Consider the following 24,021-nt stretch of genomic DNA (forward strand, 5'->3'; position numbering starts at 1 on the left):
CTAAGATAAGGCGCGCAGCCACGCCGAGCGCAGCCGTGGATGGAGTAGAATAGGAGGCGTGTGCTAAAATAGGCTAACCTGACCCCCTTCCCCTCTCCCCTCTAAACTACATAAATTACATTATGTAACTGTACCAACCGTTCAAGAGACAACGAGTACCGGTGCTGTATTTGTGCTCCTTCTAACCAGCCAAGAAATTAGGGTCTGCTATAAAACCCCCACAGTGCGCAACGTAATTATTCTACGTCCTTTAGTTTAAACAATGCCAGGAGTGGGGCCATTTCACACACTTTTCGCACAAACCTTTCCTCTCTGGGCGTTGTCTCGAAGACCAAGGAAACACCACTGTGGCTACAACTCGTGTAACGCAAGTCGATAACGAAAAGCAAAAAAAAAAAAAAAAGTTCTGCTATATAAATGGTGGCGTACGCACCACGAAGGTGGTTTCATGAACTATATATAGTCGTTTGTTATTGTGCTAACTACACTGTTTCACTTTCGATGTAAATTACCCCTTCAGAACGAACGCAGACGCGCTTTTTAAACTCTTTCTTCGGCCACGCTAAGCCTGAATGGATCCACGCCACCCACTCATTGCATCTGCAATCCCTCGAGAAAACTTAAGATTCGCTAAAAAGCGCTACGTTCTATTATATTGCATACTGTGGGCAGCTTTTACGCTCTGGAAACTAAATATTTTTCTCTTTTAGTATCCAATTCCGAGTGCTTCTTCTCAGCTTTCCTTGGAAAAGCGAGATGACAGGGGAATAATTTTTCCTTGGCCATTACAACTCCGTGTTACCCACGCATATATTAATCGCGAGGACAGACCACAACGAAAAGCAGAACGAAAGAAAACAAAACAAAAAAAGAGGTCATCGGGTGGTTTCAATGTGCGCCACACTTGTGCCTCACCTGCAACCATTGACATTCATACGATTCGGAGGCAGGCTAACGGTGCGCGCTGATCCCGGACTAATTACCAGTGCGCGCGAACGCAGCTATTCGCCGCGCAGCTGAAAATCGGTGCACCGCGAAAGAGCGCGGCGCGAATGAAATCAGCCTCGAGAGGCGACGGTGCGTGTCGCCGCGCGCCCAAGGTGGCCTGACGACCTTATCGGAAGAAGCTAATGGCAAAAAAGTGACACCAACCGTTCAATCCGTTATTAGAGATTTCATTTGTCCTGGGGCTCCCATCTCCCTGTTTCCCCCCGCATTTTTTTCTTGATTCAAGTGTTAAATTCAGAGCGATAAGCTAAAGTGCGAAAAAAGAAAACGGAAATTGAGAGCGTATGAACAAGTACAATACCGCTCGCTTCGTATAGTCTAGTGTTCCTTGAAGAAAAACGAATGGATAGCGGTTGACCTCGCAAGTTAATTGGAACAAATCTGAATGATGACGTCTTTGAATGACGTCATTGATTTTTCCGGTGCCACCTGCAAATATAGGTCACCTAGAAGAAGAGATGAAAGTTTACAGTTTACCCCACCAGGTTATATTCAATTTCTAAATATTGTGGAGCAGCTTCTCTTTAATGAACGCCCCCCCTACCCCCCCCCCCCCCTGGCATCTGCCACTCGTTGCCTCAATTTCTGGTTTGAATTGAAATTCATATATCAAAAGAGGAGACATCGCAATTCACCGTTCTCTCTGTAGTCAATTTTAGACATATCGAACCTCTGTTGTAGGTAATATTGTTACCAGTGGTTTAGAAATAAAACTTATCAGTCAATGTTCGCATAATATCTTTATGAATTAGGATAATTGCGGGAAATCTGTATTTAACTCAGTCGTACACTTACTTGTCTGCATTTGATCCACTCTGTCATTCTTTATTCCACGAGCTCACAAGACGCCTACTCCTGCAATCTACAAAGTGTTCGAGGGCAGTCAAGTTTGATCTGGTGTATGGTGTCTGGCCTGAGTTCCGCTTCGGTGCACCAATAGAACGCACGAAGAAAACAAGGTGGGAAAACAGTCGGAAGATAATACATGTCGTTCACCGGTGCAAATCTAGCTAAACAGCTAGCATCAAACATCAGGCATCGGACGTACACGCTGAAATGGGTTCGTTTTGAGCCAGGTTCCCAACTGCCATGTTTTCACACACCCAGAAAATAGGAGCCTTGCATCACTTCGCACGAGGATTACTTAAAGAGCTCCAAATTACCGCGGTAAGCTGCAGCGTTCGCTGAGCCTTCGTAGTAAAAATTTCCTGCAATTCTGAACTCAGGCACCGGGGTTAAGTTTCATACTTGAACAACGTGCATATACGATCATTGCAGAGAGGCTAATTCAATGCCGCCGCCCCTCCAGCGCATGCGCGAAGGCGAGCTTTCTGGTTCCTTCTTTTTTTCGTTCCCCCTCACGGCCGGTGCCGCCGCTGCAGTGGATTCGCTGAGGCGAGTGCCATCTGGTGATATGGCAAGGAACACAGCGGCGCCGTGATTGGTTGACCTATTCGGCTAGAGAACAGCCACGTAGCCCCACGGTCACGAAAGCCCGCCAAGGTTCGCAAACCTTCTATTTGAATAATCAGTTATTTAATTATTTATTTATTCATTAATAAGGCCCGTGATTCATATAGGTAGGACGTATTTAGATAGTAAATGAAACAAAAGTACGGATCTCTTACAAATGGTGAAGAAGTGAGTGATTTGCAGCCACGAACACATGTGCGGAGTTCTCTGAAAGCTTACAAAGCTACAGGTCCGCCCAGAACCTAGCAGCACTCCTCCTCCTCCTCCTCCACCAACGTCCACTGCTGAGATGTTTTTTTCTGCAGGTACTGAATAAGAGAACACGTAAGTTAACACGAATTACCGAATGTCCCGCGTTTTTTTTTTTTTTCGTAAAACTGGCGCGCCACATTTCGACGTTCTCAGACGTGTGCTACAGACACAGAAGAGAGGCTAGTATGCGCCATTTTCCAGATTGATATTTCATCAGTGCCTTTTAAGTGTGTATGCAAAAAATCCTTTCAAGCATGCAATAGCGAGGATTCGCGAAGAAAACCACGAACGGTTGTGCTCTGTGAGGCGTATGATTGAACGGGTGGAAAGGAAATTGCCGGTGAAAATTGTCATGCGAGCGTGAGCTGCCGGTCTAGGTGCATTACCGAAATGCTAGGAACTGATTCTGATGTGGGGGTTTGTAGAAATTCTGCAATTAAATAATACGCAGAGCATTTTGTTCTGAAAAAAAAAATTAAATACTTGGGGCGCATTTTTCCAGGGCTTAACATAAAATATATTATCTCCAAATAAAAAAAAATGGTGCAGGGCTTGTGAGATGGGCGAGTATTTTAGGGCACATGGACTAATGTACGTATTGTCATTTCATTATGGAAATTGCAGTACAAACGTTGACATATAGACACCTTGCAGTGGACAGAGGGCCCTGTAAAACTTTCATTTTTCACTCCACAGTCCACGGCACCAAGGGATGCTGGGAAAATTACACGGCATTCAGAACAACGCCCCACACTTTGTTTCTCGTCCGAGTGTTACTTAGTGGGCTTCACCGAGCTCAAGTTGGACACTGTCCACGATTCTGAGCACCCGTTCTTCGATATGGGCGTCAGGCATTTTTGCTTCTGATATCAGAATTGTCACGGCGTGTTCTTCGCGTTCTTCCAATACTGCTTGCTTCGCTCGCTAGGTTGGCTGTTGTGGCACTGCTGTCAATTATGGAACGCTTCGACGAAATGTGCCCACGGGCACGTGCGCTCAAGCTTTGCATACTGACGGCAGCGCAAGACCACATAGCATATAGCGATCGGAGGAAGCACATCTTGGAGGCGTTAGGCTTCCACGGTGCCCTCTAGCCATCGTTTATATCGAGGCAGGAACTTCTACATTCTACAAAGGCAGTACAACCGCAAACGAGCAGATGGCGACGAAGGCTGCGGAAAGGGCAACGCTTGGCTTGTTAAGCTCCAGCATGCCATTAAATGGATGTGAGTCTGCTGCTGTTCAGAATGTCGTCTCATTAAAACCGTAGTCCAAGCGGCTGGTGTCGGCCGCAGTTATAAGAAGCTGAGACAAACAACACGCGATTTGGCCAGTGCGCGATGCCTATAGTTTCCGCCGTTATTAGTATAAGGCCCACTTGCGCATTTCAGATATGTTTTTATTCGTTAAAAAAATGATTCTACTCTCCTCTCGAATCTCTTCGTCCCATTCCCCATCCCTATACATAGTATGCCACTGGTTGTAAACGCGTCGGTAAAATTCTCCGTTTTTCTAATAAAGAGTCTCTCTCTCTCTCTCTCTCTCTCTCTCTCTGTCTCTCTCTATCTATCTATCTATCTCTCTATCTATCTATCTATCAATCTATCTTCCTCTCTCTCTCTTTCTCTCTCTCTCTCTCTCTCTCTCTCTCTCTCTCTCTCTCTCTCTCTACTTTTTCGTCGAGCACAAGAGTTCGGAGTTTAGCAGGACAAATCTAGACTTTTGATTAAAGCACAGAAATATGGAGCCTATACAGGTCATGGTTATATTGCGCTTAGTTTTACACTGACGATATTAAGTGCACGTCCACGTCCTGTCTTTCCCTTAAAATCGACGGTGTAAAATTAAGCGCAATATAGCCATGAACTTTCACCAACTAGCCCCCTTCATTGCTTTACTATACAGGTCATGCACGTTTTAAAAATCGAAAACTCATTTGTTTCCTACACTACTTCCTTATTTCAGAAGGACCTGTTTTTATCCCAGAGCTACACACTTAAAAAGTTATCTCTTAATTTTAAGCTACTGATATGTTTGCACCACTTGTCTACCTGTGACTAAAATAATACAGCATATTGCCCCCCGTATGCTTGGTCATTGTGCTTTGATTCTTTTATACATACACAGGAAGCATTATGTTGCTTTGTTGCAAAAGAAAACAAAAGACGTCATGGGCTCTATGAGCCCGAAGCTTGCGTCAAGTGTCGCATGTAGGTTATATAATGGAATGAAGTATGAGGATACCCAACTAGAAACATTTGGTCTGCATTTCCCGCACAAGGGAGGCTCAAATATGCGAAAATGCCGCGAAATTTCTGAATTCACAATGACGTCACTGGTGTTGGCGTTTGAAGGCGGAATTCAAAACGGCCAGCGCCTTGTGGGTTTGTTCTATCTAATAAGAAATAAATTTCTGTTGCGAAAATGTGAGCAGAGTTCTGAAAGCGCAATTTACTTGTCGACATACTGATACAATATTTGAAATTATTGTCCCTGTAACACACTAAGGCCTTAAACAGAAGTGCGTTCAATGCTCATGTAAAAGATAGGCATGAAAGTAAAACTATTAGTCCGGAATAAAGGGACTTGTTATGTCCTAAGAGCGCAGATCACAGACGCTCATGGAAATATTTTGAATGTGCAGGCGTTAGTACGACTATTCAAGAAGAACTCTCTTTGTAACAGCTGCCTGACAGCAAAAGTTTGTTTCAGGGGTTTCTTTTTAAGCTGTGGTACTCCGATGGAGGCAGAATTCAAACATGGAACTCTAGTTACTGTTTATTGCGCGTTAGTGTGGTGGAAATGTTTAAGGAAGCATTCTCAACGACGCCTCCTATTAGCCGAATGGAGTGCCTGAGTATGAGGTAATCTGTGAATGCATTATTGCTTTAGTTTTTTTTTTTATAACGACTGGGGGACCTCGTGGTTGGACTGACCCCATTAGAGAAATCGAAGCAGAGACATGCGAAATGCAAGACGTGCTTCCAATTTTTCAGCTTAGTTTTACCAACGCGAGAGAAGCACCAATAGAACTCTTTGATTTATTTGAATAATATTGAAGATGCTGGCAAGTTTTGTGTCGACGACTTCTCCACATATTATAGGTTGTTAAAGAAGTAAACAATCATAACATGTGGTCATTTGAGTACATTCCACAGATCAAACATTTTGCGCCAATTTTTGTTTGCAGTCAATTGGATATATAAAATAAACACAGACCGCAACAAAACTACGCGTTCTGCAGTTTCTCGGATTGCACACAACTCAGTAAAACACCAGCAATAAAGTTTGAGAGCGAGTATACGTCGAGGCGCGCAGCTGTTTTTTTCATAATGTGGCTGTTTGGGCGTGTTGGGAAGACATGACAAAAAACTTTTATGCGCCCTTCTATACGAGGATGATTAAAGAAGACAGGAGACACACGAGCGCTATATTTTCAACAATTTATTGAGAGCCGCGAAGTGGTATATGGAAGATTTTCTAGGCCGAATATCACGCAAGCGCTGCTAGCAAAACTATCAGATACGGCGCAAGTATTGTAATTTCCTCGAAGATGGAATTACAAAAAGACTCACGAAGACTTTGTCTCCTGTCTTTCACCGTCCTTTCCTGGTTGTGTGCTTAAACGTTCTTGTCGTTTCTTCATATGTCGTTTCTTCATATGTTCCAAAAAGAAACAAAGTCTGTTGGCTTCTTTAACTGGAGCAAATATAAAGTTGTAAAAAAGAAATCAAGAACATTTTTTATTAGTGGATAAGCCTTCAAAGTTTTTCCTTCAAGCCATTTCTAGAAGCTAAGTGAATGTGCCCTATATAGACGGTGGGAGAGGCTAGGCTATTTGAAGGGCCCCTCACCAGGCCCCATAGCAAATTTGGTTATACGCTGGAAGTTTTTACGTGTCCTCTCGGGAGTGTTCTGCCGCAAAAAAATTTCAAATCGGCTCATTAATAGCTCAGATAGAAATATTTCAGTGCAGCGAACCCATGATTTCAGCAGGCGGGCTCCACTGCATAGCGAGATTCCATCTCCACTCTCCTTGACTAGCGTTCGCAAGCCAAATTCCTTCCCTGCGTTCTCCCATGTCGGACCTCGAGGATCGCGTGACACATACGTCACGGGCCCCGCCTTCACTTTTTTTTCCCTCGGTTTATTATTTTTTTTTTTTTTTTCGTGCTTCGTATTTCCGCCGATGGTGTAGCGCGCGAGCTGTCTCGGTTGTCTCGCTCGCGCAATGCACGATTCTGCGCGCTGGGCCCAAGGAAACATGACTAGCGGTATAATTCAGTGCTACAGGAATACTGAGGCAGAACAAGCAAATCGCACAGCGTTATCACGCACTGGAACACGGTATAAAATGGCACAGTTTCGGTACCTGCGCTGGTGACCGCACGACCGTGGAAACAAGCAGACGATGCGGAAGTACATCTCTCGTGCTTCGGTGCGAAGTAAAACAATAAACTCGCATACATTTCGTTTGTGTGTTTTATTATTTCTCTAAACTCCAATTCAACAGATCGCACAGATAACAGATGTTGTCTTTTATAATTCTCGAAGTCACGTGTCGCCACGAGCGAAGTCAAACTGCGGACACGATTACGTAGACGCAGGGACACGATCACGTCACCGTCCGGCTTTGAGAGCGGCGGCCGCGAGTGAAGAGGGAAACGGCGTTCGGATTGAAATTTCAGATCTTTCCGTGGCGCGTAGCGATGCAATACTTTGCAGGCACGATTGTTATCGCGCAATGTATGCTCTCGCTTGTCAGCTCAAAATGGCCGGACCTAGTGAGGGGCCCTTAAAGCTTTGGCCGGTCTATACATTCTCAAAGAGTACGAAGAACTAAGCTGAGTCAGCTGCTTTGTATTATGCAAACACAAAGTATGGAAGCATACCTAACGAATCATTTGTATAACATTCATCCGCATCAGACAAAGGAACATCATTGTTGAATCCAACAAGCGACTATGACGTTCATTCAGCGTTTAGAGCGCTAAATAATAGTAAAGTGAGAAACATTGACGGGTTTAGAATTTGGCCAATTCATTTTGTCTTAGAAAGTAACTTATCTCTCCTTACACATATATTCAACGCATGATTGGCCACACTAACTATTCTGGGAGGTATAAAGCGCACAAAAGTACTAGCTGTTCAAACATGTGGTGTAAAAATGATCTGTGCAACTACCGACAAATTTCCATGCCACCTAAATTTTTCGAAGCGCTTGAAATAGCTATGTTCAGGCGTGTAAATTCTTTCTGCGGGAAATACTTGTTAATATCACCTTCTCAATCTGGCTTCATGAATGGGCGGTCCAAAGAATTAGCAGTAAATGGACGAACAATAAAAACAATAAACAATACACAGCTCATGGTTATGGGCATTTTTGTTGACTTTTCAAAAACGATTCCTTGAATCACCACACATCATTAGTTAAATTAGAGCATTGCGGATTTCATGGAATAACCTTAAATTTTCTGACGTTATACCTAGTCGTTAGACAAAGTGCAGCATTAAATGAAGAATTTTCAGCTATAGAATGTGAGAAATCGGGTGTTCCGCAGTGAAGTGTGTAAGACCCTAACTATTTAGTATCTATATTATTGAAAATATAAACATAAGAAAACAGACTTCATTCATAATCTACGAAGATGGTACAAGTAAATTTTTACATTCTAATAGCTCTAGGTATGTTTCCGTAAGCACAAACATCGTTCACGATAAATTAGATGTCTAGAGTACAACGAAGCACTGCAAATATATAATAAAACGACAAAATGACTTTTAAAATGTATCTAAACAACTTTTAATTAGTGTCTGAAACTAAAGTTCTTGGCGCAGTCACTGTTTAATGAGCACCTAACTTGGTATGCGGAATGAAGCATATTCGTAATCTGGATAGGATAGTTAAAATGCTGCAGCCGGTATGCACTACCTAAGAGACTGAACCTTGCAGTGAGCAACTCACTTTTTTCCGACCATGTTAATCCCTGCACGTCGTTAGTGTGGGGTATGCCATCGCAGAATATATATATATATATATATATATATATATATATATATATATATATATATATATATATATATATATATATATATATATATACATACATAAACACAGGTTCCACATAATTGGAGCCGAAGTCTTAAAAATAAAAGGCACCAGGCGCGAGTTGCAACGACGGCATAAATGTTGCCACTGGCCTAGAGTTAGTCAGGCTTTTTTTTTTGTTTCCCCCTAACTAACGGAGTAGTTATGTTTAATTACTCAACTTTTTAAGTATTGGCTGCAGACCCCGAGTGTGATATGCAAAGTTCTAGAGCACCTTGAGAAACCTCTCAATAAATTGTTTCCAACACAATACACCTGACGTGGTCATTTCTTCCGCGTTCCAAAGAAAGCCCATGAAATATGAAAAAATAACACGTGACGTGGCGTTTGTGCACTGTTATTGTGCTGCTCTCAAGTGTGCGATGGATGAGCAAGGTCGGCTGCAGCAAGACTGGCCCGCGACAGCGTTATATCTGGTGTAGGTATCTGGGCATGCGGCTTTTATCAGATTAAGGGTGCAATTGTATGCTGCAGGCCGAGCAGTGCCGAAGCGATAAACTGTCCGAGACGAAAGAGAACAAAAACTTAGCTTTATTTGTTTATACTTAAAATGGGGGGGGGGGGGGGGGGGGGGGTGGCAAGAGCTGGCTGCCTGCCGACGGAGTGTAATGAGGTTGGGTGGGGAGGTAGCGTTAGGGCCGGAATGATTTTTCATTGACCTTCAATTCAAAAAGCGCCCTATGATTATAATGCCTGTTCGAAGAGGTCACCATCTGCTGCAATGCACATTTGCCATCTTATAGGCATATTTTCCAAGGCGTTCTTGATCATGGTATCAGGGATGGAGTTGGAGACTTGCCTTATTTTTTTCTTTTAGGTTCTCTGATGTTGTGGTTGCTGTCCGGTATACCTGACCTTTGACGTAGCCCCAGAGAAAGAAATGGGGGGAGTTAAATCTGGTGACCATGCCGGCCAGGCAATGAGCCGATGCCGTCCAATCCCCTGCTACGGTAATACTTCATGCAGCCATTTGCAAGCTTTGCTGCTGCCGTGCGAAGGAGTATCATCATGCTGATACCAAATATCCTTGATCTTAGCCAATTGAACTTCGCAAAAGAAAATCATCAAGCGCCCCATCAAGGATCTCGTGGATGTATCTTTCACCTGTAAGCGTGTTATCAAAAAAAATTCCCCACGATTACGTTACTTCCTAATGCGAAATTTGAGCGCAGCAAATAAGCTGTTTCACCTTTTCGATAGATTGAGGCAAAGAAATCGAGCAACACATGTATGCGCTATCACAGAATTTTTTTTATATATTTCCCGTACTCCTGGATCATCTCGACGGCGGCGACGGTAAGCTTCTGCCTCGGCGGCACGCACCTCTGGATTCTGACGGCGACGGCGCTGGGCCTCTGCTCTGGCAGCTCGTTTAGCAGCAGCAGCAGCAGCAGCAGCAGCAGACGGAGGACTTCCATCGGTCGTCTCGCTCATGGCTCAGAAAGAACTGGCAGATAATTTCGCAGTGGCGAACGGCAGCGGCAATTTCGGCTCGGGCGGTGCACATATACAGATCCGCCGCCACCGATCTGGCTCTCTGATTGCCACCGCACAGGGCGAACGGCAGCGGCAATTTCGGCTCGGGCGGTGCACATATACAGATCCGCCGCCACCGATCTGGCTCTCTGATTGCCACCGCACAGGGGTTGCATTGGAGGAGGAGCGAAGAAAGGAATTAAGTTCGAGCCGGCGCTTTGACAACCGGAGACTCGCAGGAAGAGGGGGGAGGGGGGCGGCGTGTACACCCAGCGGCAAACGATTGGGGCAGAAGCGCGCGCAGCAAGCGGACAACACGATAAAGGGAGGAGGGAAGAGATAGCAGCGACTGACTGATGCCGCTGACGCCGATAGTGAGTCAACCCCAGCTGCGGAGTTGGTTTCAGGGACAACGAATAACCGGCGCGTCGGCAACTGAAGAGCACCCTATCCGCCACACAAGAACAGGGGGGGGGGGGTCCCTTTCCTCCTCTTTCTGCATGGCGGCGACGGTGTTCTATGCAGTCACGTTATCTTGACTCTCTAGCGGCGTCAGCGGCATCCAGCGGTATCAGTCGGTCGCTGCTAGCGCTTGGGGGATGAAAGGGGGGCGGAGCTGGTTACGAGGCCGACGACAACGCCGACGACGACGCGAAACCCAGGAACGGACGCCAAAGAGCTGCGCTCTAAAACATGGGGCCAATGGTAGTGCTATCGTAAATTCCGCACCACACATTAAGCGACCATTGATATTGGGGAAGTGTCTTCAAAACCCAGTGAGGGTTTTTCATCGATCCAACAGTGAGCGTTGTGGATGTTCACTTTGGCATTACGGGAGAAGGTAGCTTCATCGGTCCACAATATTTTGTTGACGAAGCCTTGGTCTTCTTCCGTCTTGATTATAATTCAGTTTGCAAAGTACTTTCGATTTTGGAAATCGCGGGGCTCCAACATCTGGTGCGGCTGCACGTGGTACGGATGAAGTTGCCTCTTCTTAAAGGGACACTAAAGCGAAATAATAAATCAGTTTAGACTAATGAAGCATTGTTTGAGAAACCTCCAGGCAATCATTTAAAAAGAAATTGTTCGGTTATTAGATGAGAAAATGAAGGTCGAAGTATCAGTATTTGAATTTTGCACCGAGACTCCAGCGCCGGTACGTCAGCATGACGTCATGGATTCCAAAGTATGTTTTGGCATTTGGGCCGCGTTGGCTGAATTAAGGCTCCCGAAACTTGCCATGTTTAATATTTGGTTCCTTTAGAACACAGTGTAGTCAATCTGTACCGCTATATATAATTAGTAGGCCCTAGAAGATGCCATCAAAATCCAAGACGTCACAGCCCCCAGGTGCGGGAACTTAAGTAGGCGTCGCCACCCGTATTTCGTTCTTGCGCTTTTTTTTTTTGCTTACCAAACGTCTTATCGTTGTAAGAGCGGTGTTTTTGGTGTTACAGAACGGTAATTTGCTGATGTACAAGAAATCGTTTTTCACTTTAGTGTCCCTTTAAGTAGTCGCCACACTGAAGACTTTGACACTACAGCTTCAGCACCCACACTACGAACACTTGCATGTGGGTCTGAAGAAAACTTTGACAGAATATCTGTCTCCGCGTCCTCACCCAGGATTGAAGATTTTTGATGGTTCTTCGTAAAAGTCCCAGTCTGTCTCAGTGTTTCATATGCGCGCACAATCGTCATTGAGCTCCGACGCGTATCTGGATGCCAGCGTTGAACAAGCTCAACTGCGCGCCTGCTATGTCCACTTGACGCACCTATAGCTAAAACCATATCCGCTCTTTCCTCATTGGAGTAAGCCATATCTGCTGCTCAACGTTGGTCACAGCCAAATAGCGTTGCTGTCGAGAACACGCAGGGATACGGGCGCCTGAGAAGCGCTGGATATATCGCAGTTTGCTGGGATTGGTTCAAACGAGGTACATAACGTGTGATCTACATCCGATAAACTTGAACAGCGTGCGGGCGCATTCTCTCAGGGACTGACGCACTGGTCACGGTGCACAAGTGTGAAGCCAGACGCGGCCACCCTACACTGCGACCACGAAGCGATGCGGAGGTGCGAGGGGGAGATAAAAAAAAAAGTCTGGTAGACAGTAAGTGCATGGTAAGTGTGAGAAGGAGATCAGACGGGGCCAGTGCGAAAAGAATCACTGTCTGCAGAAGACACGCCTAATCTTTCTTGAATACAACCAAGGTGTTTTTTTCAGTAGTTTTGTCCCCGTGTCATGTATCGGCGGTTACACGAGCCCTAAAGTTTAAAGTTGCAGCATCATCGTTCAATGCGAAGACTTCTACAAGGTCTCTGTGTACAAAGGCAAAAGGGTAGCAGCCGTCATCGCCTTCCATCCTTCCCTCGCGCTTCGCCCTTTCCTTCTTTCAAGCACTATCAAAATGCTGCTTTCGTCGTTTCTTTTTCGGGGGTCTTAGACGCTTTATCGCTTCGGCAACGCTCGGCCAGCAGCATGCATTTGCACCGTCATGCGGCAAGAGCCGCATCCCCAGATACCTACACCAGACGTAACGCCCTGTCGCGAGCCAGCCTCTCTGCAGCCGGCCTTGTTCATCCATCGCACGCTTGAGAGCAGCACAATAACAGTGCACGAGCGTCCAATGACGTGGTAGTTTTTTCATATTTCGCGGGCTTCCTTTGCAACGCGGAAGAAAGGCCCACGTGAGATATATCGTGTTGGAAACAATTTATTGGGAGGTTTCTCAAGGTGCTCTACAGCTTTACGTATCACATTTGGGGTCTGCAGCCAATAATTAAAAAGTTGATTAATTAAACGTAACTAATCCGTTAGTAAAGGGGAAAATAAAAAATAACCTGAGTAACTCTAGGCCAGTGCCAACAGTATGCATTCGGTTCAACTCGTGTCCGGAGTGCCTTTCATTTTTACAACTTTGGCTCAAGTTATGTGGTACAACCTGTATATATATATATATATATATATATATATATATATATATATATATATATATATATATATATATATATATATATATATATATATATATATATATGATCCCCACGTTTCACAAAAAAGATCTCCGTCGAATCGCAAACGTGTCCTGGGATTCTCCGTGATATTACATATTTCTTACATACAAGGTATTGCCTTTTGAGCAATTCAATAAATGCAACCTATTGATCTGTTCTAAAAGGAGTTTAAGGTATAATAAAACGTCACTTCTTTCGCTGCGCAACAAAAGAGCGCCCCAGAAAAAGGGATAGAGTGTCAGGAGCAAGACGACTTGGCCAGTGCAATTCTGTAGAGGCAAATCGGGGTTATCAAAGCGGCAAACATCTATTCAGAAAAATTTCGAATTAATTAATTTCGTCTTGTATAAACGTCCTCGAGAAGAAATAAGGCGATCATCTCAAAGTCTATATTCTAATCAATTTTCTTAATAGTACCTTATCTCGTACCCCAGCTGATTTGCACTGAGTTTGTGAAAGGTAGTACTTTCCTCTCTCTCCGTTTTTCTGCAGTTCACTAGGTGTGCTCTCTATAAGTTCACATGTTTGCATTCAGCAAGCGATTATTTTTCGTATTTTGGTTAGTAACGAAGTTGTAACGCCTTGTAAAATGGTTAACTAGTGATAGCTACCACGGTCGCGATGTCAGTGACTTATTGTAAAGGTACAGGGATCCCGTCACGCTATCGGTTGAAAGGTTTTTTCCCCCTACTCCCTGCAATTCTCATGTACGAAGTGTAGAAATTAATTGCACTGTATGTTGTCCTTGACATATTCCTTTTGTTTTTGTTTTTTTCTGGTGTAGATTATTTTCTCAACATACTTTGTGCAATCCAGCTAGAAGTGTAACCGCACATTTGTGCGCGAACGAATGTTAAGAAAAGTGGCTATTTATTTTGAAGAGGTGCCCTCTTGTAATCCAATCCTTCGATAATGGCAAGAACAGAAACATGAAACGGGAACTGATGTGTTGAGGAGACTTAAAACCCAAAAAAGAAAGCGAATGTTTTAGCTAGAAGTCAGATAAATAGCGAAATGGACATAAGCGTTAGCAGGGTAAGTGCCTAGATACAGGACACCTGAAAAGATTCTGGAAAAACAGGAGTGGCAACGATCTCTGCGCGGTTTTTTTTTTAATAGAACATACGACAGAAAGAAAAGCAAACAATGGCGGCAGGAATTGACCAATTAGTATGAAACCGGAAACGTAAACAAAATGCCGAACAATTTCAGGACAGAGGAGAGGGGGGGGGGGGGGCGACTGCTTATAGAAGTTGGGGCGCAAAAAGTTTCTACTCCAGATCACCAATAAACTAAAATAATACATATAGTAACTTCTTGCTTCCCTGAGGTGGGATCAAATGGGCATGCCATAACCAACCTTTACCTACCTTTGTAATTGTTTCCTGCAGCAATTGTGTCATTCTCAGTTTGACATCTCTGCACCCACATTTGATACATCAAGTGGCAATTTTTACCTTTCTTGTCACTTTCGAGATATATATATATATATATATATATATATATATATATATATATATATATCTTCCGGCTCATACTGTGTCCTCTCCGATAGTCTCTGCTTGCCCTTTAATCGACCCTAGTTGTGGCCGCTGTTTGGGTGTCTTAGGCGTTTAGGCATATATATATATATATATATATATATATATATATATATATATATATATATATATATATATATATATATATATATATATATATATACATACACATATATAACGAGCCCCTATGTTCTAATTTTCGTAGCTCACTTGCACTTTTACCTTCGCCGAATGTTTGTTGTGCGGCACCGCAAACCGTAATTTTGTATTCACATGATCATTGCTTGTATTCCACGACAGGATGTACGGTCTGCCTAGATCCGACGGTAGCTCTTAAGAAACTCTAGAGAACGCGGAATGAGTCCATTTTTGTTGGCCGTATTCCTGTGAATGAATGTATGAATTCTGAAACGGGGTAGTGGCAGATGTCATCGAGCTCGTCGTTTTTACTACCATACCGAGCTTAGTATCCGTTGTTTCGTCGGAAGGCTTCTGTTGACAGAACATCGAACCTGACAGAAATGCATGTCGCTTAAATCTTTTGTTTACAGTTCCCGCCTTATGCGCGACCCACATTCCAGCCGTTCCTTTCATAAACATTTCCTATGTTACCCTTTATGCTTTATTTTCGTTATCCTTTCCAATAGTAAGAAACACTCACGACAGCACCCAGCCACCATGAGGTGCAAATAAACGGGGCTTCTTTCTGTCGGAGAGCGTCGTCTCTCGCGGATGTGCCTATTCGCAAAGACGATAAACGGATGTCATAAACGGATGTGTACGCGGATGACAAAAATCTGTCCACACTCTTGCATTCTTACTTGTGAGAAACTCCTACTTTGCAAGTGCTTGGTAGCGTAAATAAATTATTTTCTCAGAAACTGAGAAAAGATAAGTGTGCCAGTGGCTACTTCGTGCTGAAAGGCCAAGGTTTAATCTCTACAAACAGTTGTGCGTCTCAAAACTGGCAACAATGTTCTAGTTCGCAAAAGAAAAAACAAGAAAGCAAGCACTAACATCAAAAACTTAGCTTTAACTATATCCTTTTTTTTTCTCTTTTTTTTAGTATCCCCATAGTGGTTTGTGCCATTCATTGAGGCTTCATCATCATCATCATCATCATCATCATCATCACTTAGCTTGACAATGACAGCTAGAACACCCATACAGGATGAAGATGAAGAAGCGTAGCTGCCGAAGCTAATCAGGCACAGGATAGGGGAAGCTTTTTACGCCTTCGAGGACAACATCAGCAGCGATCACTAATACCGGGGAGTGGTGCGACGGCACCAAGCGCTGCCGTTCAACTGCCACCGTGGCGGAGGGACAAGGCAGCGACGGGGACGTGCAAGCGTGGCAGCGGCCGCCATTACCGCAGCATGGCTTCGGAACCGACGGGCCTGTGAGCCAGCCTGGAGTCGCCAGGCTCTCCTACATTCGACCACCAACACTCGTCCTGGAAGGGATGAGGAGAGCTGAGACAATGCTGGATGAAGCAAGCTGTGCGAAAAAGGTGAAAGTGGGAAATCAGATCGGCCACATGAATATGTAAACGTCGACCTGCTCGCTTAGCGAAGAAGAATACATTGAATATGATTAGGAGGCAGATTCTTTCACTCTTGTGACATATAAAAAAGAAGGCTGGAGGAAATCCCTGTGGTATTTCGACCAATTGAAATGAAAACGACTTGGAAAGTGAACCCGAATGTTGTAGCCTCAGAAATTGTTGCGCTAGCAAAAGAGAAAGCATATTCTTTCCGAGTTAACAAAGATGGAAATTTTTCAGTCACTGTGAGTTTACTCGCCTCAGCCAAGATTTTGTTGTCATGCGTACAGGGTAGCTGGCTTACTAGTGAAGCCCTTTTTTCCAGAGTCATTCATACGAAATGTTCGCAAAATCAGAAAGGTACCTCAAGAATACACAGAACAATGAACATAGCATTTAAGAGAGGCATTAGTGACATCAGCTAGACGCCAGACCCATTACATATACGTCAAGGAGATGGCGCTGTGGAACCACGCCCTGCGAGAAGTGTAATTTTGCAATTTCGCTGTGACCAACCGATCCCAGAGCGAGTGTATCTTGGCTTCGCTAGCCATACAGTCGAGGAATATCTGGGCCAGCCAGACGCTGCTACGATTGCAAGAGCTTTGGTCATTTAGCGAAAAACTGCCGAGGAACAAGACGCTGCAAAATATGTGCAGTAGACCACAATCACAAATACGGCAAGTCTAAAAAGCAACCTAAGTGTGCCAATTACAATGGGCCCCACACTGCAGTATTTTCTGGATGCCCGCAGAATAAAGCGGCGCCTCTTCAATACCAACACGACATCATCTATGGTCGCACACAACTGCGCAGTGCACCGGAACCAAACATGAATACGATGAACGAAGCGCAACCACCTCGACAGCAAGCGCCTAAGTACCGGGACACTTAGAACGACAGAAAGCTGAGCTAGTTGGTAAGGATTCATTATGCAAAATAGAAGTGAGGCGTGCAGACAGGACACAAGAGTAGAGAAGTGGACAACACGAAAGTAGAGAAGTGGACAACACGAACGCCGATTCGTGTTGTCCACTTCTCTACTCTTGTGTCCTGTCTGCACGCCTCACTTCGTTTTCGCACACCGGGACACTCCATTAAATATGCAAAAGTGGCAAGGGGACCACAACGCCGGGGGCAAAGTTTTCGGACCCCACCAAGCCAACATCAAGTTCGACAAGAAGTTCAGAAGGGATCTCGTCAGAAGAGCAACGACATGGGTAGCATGGGACAGAATACGAGCACACCGCAACCAATAACTGCAACGAAACAGACGAACTCCTCTGCATCTATTGCTGAACTTGTCATACCAATATTGTTCCTCGATTTCAGCATTCCTCATTCCACATGTGGCGCTAGAGCAAACATTGAAATTATCCTGAGAGACATCTTCCACTGTGGCAGAACTGTTTGCAATCCTGCGTGCTTTGCGTTTCATAACATCAGAAAAGAATTCGCAAAAATGGTTTATCTCTAGCGATTCGCCAGCCACTCTCACATTACTACAAAGCAATAAGAAAACTACTTTGAACACTTTGCTATTGTATGAGACGCTCAAAGAACATGCAAAAGGAAGCGAAATGAATCACGTAATTGCATTTCAGTGGATGCCTGGGCACTGAAATATTCCTGGTAATACTGCAGTGGACGCAGCTGCGAATCGGGCGCACAATAACGCAGAGACAATCAATATTCTTTTTTTACGTAGTTAAGTCCGTCTGCTTCTGAGACAGATTTTCTGTCGTCTCAGCAAAATACCTGGTTTGATCAGCAATCTAAGAACTCGGAGTTATACTTTATAGACCCATGTATGAACTTATCAATTGCGGGAAATCTTTGAGAAAACCGAAAATTTGAAACATTGCTGCGCCGCCTGCTGCTTGGTACTGCATTTACGAGACACTTTTTATACAGGATAAAACGCGCCTCTAGTCCGCAGTGTACTTGTGGTCGTACAGACGAAGATGTGTATCATCGCCTCCTCGAGTGCACTAAATACGATCCGCAACGAAGCGTATTGCAAGCATATTTGTTGCTTTTAGACAGAACATTCACTCTAAAAAATATACTTGGTCTATGGCCAACTGCGGGCCTTCAGAAAAGAGCACTTCTTGATTTGAAGAAGTTTTTCGAGGACACCAACATTTTGAGGAAATATTAGGTTTCAGCCGATCGTAATAACCTAAGTGAGTGATATAGATGTTCTATAGACGAAGACGAAGTTACTCAGTGCTAGAACGCATCTGTCCCAGCTAGCCAGTTTTCGTCAAATTTTCATCAGTCTCTGGGGCATTTTCCGCGTCCTGGCTTGAGGCGATGGACGCGGATGCTGCCAGAAGTCTGCAACGGCAATCTCTTCTATGAGTCAAGGCACCTGGTCCACCACCAGTGACCGCTCAAGAGAGACTCCTACTCCTGTGGCCATGGATGCAGAGCCTATTGCCGGCCCGTCTGGCAAGATCACTACATTAACAAGTTCCTCAAGGAAACGAGGCACCTGGTCCAGCACCAGCGAAGACACAGAGGTCTACTCAATCACAGGTGACGACTCATCTGATGACAGCTTCGTGTCGGTGAGGAGCCGAAGGGCTAAAAGGAGGCTTATCAAGGCGTCGTCACCAGCGAGTACGTCAACCATGCAGGCAGGTAGTGAACGCTGGCCGCACACCATCCTCTTCATGCCAGTGGATTCTTCTGTCAACCTTCGAGTATTGAACAGGCAAGCTCTCTCTGTTTTTCTTGAGGGAAAGGCGCCAAACGAAATCAAGGAAGTCCGGCTGAACACACGAAAGAATGTTCTAGCTGTCGACACAACCCGTGGAACCACGCTGGAGACGCTACGACAGATAACAGATTTGGGCAACAGAAAAGTACGATCGGTCATACCTATGGATGGGGCCTGCACTGCAGGTGTGATCTACGATGTTGACTTGGCTATTTCGAACTCGGACCTGCCAATTCTGATCAAATCGGCATACGAAGGAATGGTCATCACGCACGTATGCCGACTTGGCAACAGCCGTTGTGTGAAGATTGTGTTCAAGGGGGATTCCATCCCTTCGCACGTAAAGGTCGGTCACTTCCGACATGTCGTACGACGGTTTATCCCAAAGCCGCTTCAATGCCACAAGTGCTTTAAGATCGGACATGTTAAGGGCGCCTGCACAAACTCCCGAATATGCCCCCGGTGCGCGGAGTCACACACGGTAGATGTCTGCCGTGCCACAAACTTTAGGTGTGGCAACTGTGAAGGCACCCATGAAGCGACGTCTAAAGAATGCCCAAGAATCAAAAAATAGTTCGAAGTTCTGAAGCAAATGGTGAGGGATAACTCAACCCATAGAGAAGCCTCAGCAAAGATCCGGCGTCGACGTCGTCATCGACGGAAACGCTCAAGACAGGGTGGAGCTCGTGCGCCGCTTGCGCCAACGCCATCATCTTCATATGGAACGCCCGAAAGCACAAGGAGGCCTCAGAGGGGAACTGCTGCCCCCGTGGAAGAGTGGCCGGCGCTTGCAAGCTCTCAGTCTTCTAAGGAGCCTCCACCCTTGATGCTCCCATCGAAGCCCCCTTCTGTCGGTGAGGCTTCAACAGTCGACTGCCAAATGATCCCGGTGCTGCCATCCATTGTGAATGTCATCAGGGCCATGCTGACAAGCATTGACACTCCATCTGCTCGTAGTGGACTACAAGTGCTCGACGCGCTGAGCCCCGTCCTAGCAAGCCTTGAGTGAAGCCACGACTGACAATCACAAGTCATTTCGTAAGGAGGTCAGAGAAGCGTCGATCCTTCAGTGGAACGCGAGAGGTCTAAGATCTCGCATCGCCGATTTTCGTCAATTTGTTCTCACTAACCGCTTTCCAATCATTGTCATCTGTGAACCAAGATTATCCCATCCAATGAGACTATCCGGCTACGAGACAATATTCTCATCAAGCGACATCAAAAGTAGCAAGGTGGTCGTGTTTATTCGCCGTGAACTCACTTACGTCGTCCAACCGGTGCAACATCATGACGACAATCAGTATGTGTGCATGACTGTTAAAAATAGGAAAGTCACCTTTGCACTCTTGGGGGTGTATCTGTCTCCATCAAGTCGATTTGACACCAAAAGAATAGAAGACATCTTGAAAACACAACCTGGTCCATGGATTATCACCGGGGATTTCAACGCTCACCATACCATTTGGGGAAGCTCAAAGGTTAACGCGACGGGAAGACGACTAGCTTCATTAGCTTCCAACAATGGTCTCTACCTGCTGAATGACGCGAGTCCAACATTTCTGCGGGGAATAACGTACAGCAGCTGCCTCGATTTGACTTTCGTCTCCCACCGCCTCGCCACACATGTTAAGTGGTTTTTGGACATTGCAACGCACGGAAGTGACCACATCCCCACTTACCTCAAGATCAAGGGAATGTCTAACACGTATACGTTCACCACGATACGAAGAATAGATTGGTCTGTCTTTAAATCCCAGATTGAGGACGCTTGTCACAAAGGCCTCTCTTGTGGGCTTCAACAAGCTATTAAGAAAACGGCGCAGACGGCCACGCGCACACTTACGTGTTCTCCAAGGTATTCTGAATTCGACCTGGAATTGGAGCGGCTTCGTGCGATTCGCCGTCGTGCCGAAAGGAGATATAGACGCACTAAGTCAATTCAGGATCTCAGAACAGCCAGGCGAATGCAAAAGAAGATAAAACGGCGCATGGATAAACTAGAGGCTCAGCGTTGGTCGAAATTTTGTGCGTCACTAGATCCCCGCAAACCGCTATCTCAAATATGGAGAACTGTGCGAGGTCTACGTTCTGTTCCGGAACAGCGTTTCCCGTTTAAGGCCCTAGCACTATTCCAGCGCCGACAAGACATTGATGTGGCGGAAGACTTTTGTGCTATGATTGCGGGCCAGCCAACTCGCACAGGTTCGCTTACATTGAACCGTATTCCAAATTCACGCGATTCACGCATGGATCTGCCTTTCACGACGCAAGAGCTTGACGCGGCGCTCGCCCTCTGTAGTCGGTAGTCGTCGCCTGGTCCGGATGACATATCTTAACGCATGCTATGTCACCTTGGGGAACGGGCACGACGTGCACTCCTTCATATCTATAATGAGTCCTGGCAAGAGGGCAAAGTTCCTCAAGATTGGAAGCTCAGCCGCCTGGTACCGCTTCTTAAGCCTGGCAAGTCTCCCTTAGAGATTACTTCATACCGACCGATTGCGCTGGCAAGTTGCGTTGGGAAGGTAACGGAGCGAATGATCCTCGCCAGACTTGAGTGGTATCTTGAACATTACGAAATCTACCCGGACGCCATGGCTGGTTTTCGACGTCACCGATGTTCTATCGACAACGTTATCGATCTGGTAACCTATGTTCAACACCAAAAGACGTGTAAGAGGTTATGTGTCGCAATGTTCTTAGATATAAAGGGAGCCTACGACAACGTTCTTCATGACGCCATACTTGAAGCATTGGAATCGGTGGGCCTAGGCGGTCCATTATATCGTTGGACTCGCAGTTATTTACATAGGCGGTCTCTATTTCTTAACACTGAAGCTGGCCCAACCTCGCAATATTATACGCACCATGGAGTTCCACCAGGTGGTGTCTTGAGTCCAACGCTTTTCAACCTTGTAGTCATTGGTCTCGTGGAACGACTTCCGAACACAGTTAAAATTTCAATGTATGCCGATGACATCTGCGTGTGGGCATCTGGTGTGACACGGCCGCAAGTACGCGCCAGGCTTCAAAAAGCTGCCACGTCAACATCGGCCTACTTAAATGAACAAGGCCTCAAGATCTCGCCAGAACAATGCGCATTGGTCGCGTTTAGCCGGAAGCCAATGAGATCATACAATGTCTCTATCGACGGTCAAAACATTCCTTATGTCAGGACGCACCGATTCTTAGGAGTAATCATTGATCGCGACCTCTGCTGGAGTCCTCATGTGGCCTACCTAAAGAAGCGCCTGACGGATATCTCTAATGTGTTTAAGTTTCTTGGAGGAAATGTCTGGGGTACTTCAGTACTTGCAATGATGCAACTGTACAGGACGCTCTTCCTTGGGTATTTGCGATACAGCTTGCCTGTGCTGACCAACACCTGCAGAAGTAGTATCCGTACACTCGAAAGCGTCCAGGCCCAGGCGCTAAGAGTGTGTCTTGGATTGCCGCGGTGTTCGTCAACGGCTGAAACCATTGCGATTGCACACGATTCCCCAGCCAAGACCCATATAGACATGGAAGCACTCAGAGCACACGTAAGACACCTTGCTCGAGCCCCTGCCCATCATCTAGCCTCACTGCCAGAGGATCGACCACGTGCTTCCTTTTGTGAAACTGTCCTGCCCTATCGTGCATACCTTCCATCAGGTTATGCAGCTCCAGCGAAAGTTCTGTTTCCACCATGGTGCTTGGCTCAAGCAAAGGTTCGCCTTATCGTACCAGGCATAGGAACAAAAGCCCACCTCTCGTCTCCAGCACTCAAGCAGCTTTCACTGCTCTTGCTGTACGAGACGTACAACGATCATCATCATCTGTATACTGACGCTTCAACCACGGTGAATGGGTCTGCAGGATCGGTGATCTTTCCTGCAAAACCTTCCACCATAAAGATTCGACTCTCTCCCCAGACTACATCGACTGCCGCGGAGCTTGCTGCTATTCGTTGGGCACTTCGTGTAATTTCTGAAGAACTACCCAAGAAATGGAGCGTCTTCACTGACTCCAAGGCTGCACTTCATTGTTTGGTTTGTGCCTTACGCCGAGGACCCCACGAACAACTAGTTCTAGAAATCAGACTGCTGCTTCACCACCTCGTCGAGCACGGACACGACATCACGTTGCAGTGGATTCCAAGCCACTGTGGCATAATGGGCAATGAACTTGCCGACGCAGCAGCACGATCTGCACATGAGGAGGGCTTGCAAGACTCCATTCCATTCTCAAGAACAGACGCTGCAACGAAAATTCGTGTGCTTGCAAATGAATCCATCAAAACATTATGGAACACACCAAGCTTACAGCATACACGTCTACACCGACTGGACCCATCCCTTCGACTTCGACCCCCATCTGGACTCTCTCGACTAGAAACAGTAGTACTTTGCCGACTGTGGCTTGGTGTCGCCTACACAAGATCCTTCGCCTTCCGAGTCGGTATGGACGACAGCGCGGCTTGCAGACACTGCGGCAGCGAGGAGACCATCGAACACGTGCTCTGCCACTGTCCTCAATACAGCGCGCACCGGCTGTCACTAGCGACCACGTTGGCACGCCTTGACGACAGGCCACTTTCAGAACAGTCAGTTTTGGAATGCCGACGTGAACTGTCGTCGCAGCAAAAGTCGGTCAAGGCTTTGTTGACTTTTCCCTTTTCATATTTTTTTTCTCACGCTTTTATTTTTGTCACGCTCTTCTTTCCGTCTTTACTTCCCCTTTCCCTTCCCCTAGTGCAGGGTAGCAAACCGGAGGTTTTCAGTCTGGTTAACCTCCCTGCCTTTCTCTCATTTGCATCTCTCTCTCTAGATGTTCTGGGTTAAAAATTGATTTATATGGTGATCGGAATCTTTAGGAAATGTTTAATTGTGC

The sequence above is a fragment of the Dermacentor variabilis genome, chromosome 2 (assembly GCF_050947875.1).
Source record: "Dermacentor variabilis isolate Ectoservices chromosome 2, ASM5094787v1, whole genome shotgun sequence".
Taxonomy (NCBI): domain Eukaryota; kingdom Metazoa; phylum Arthropoda; class Arachnida; order Ixodida; family Ixodidae; genus Dermacentor; species Dermacentor variabilis.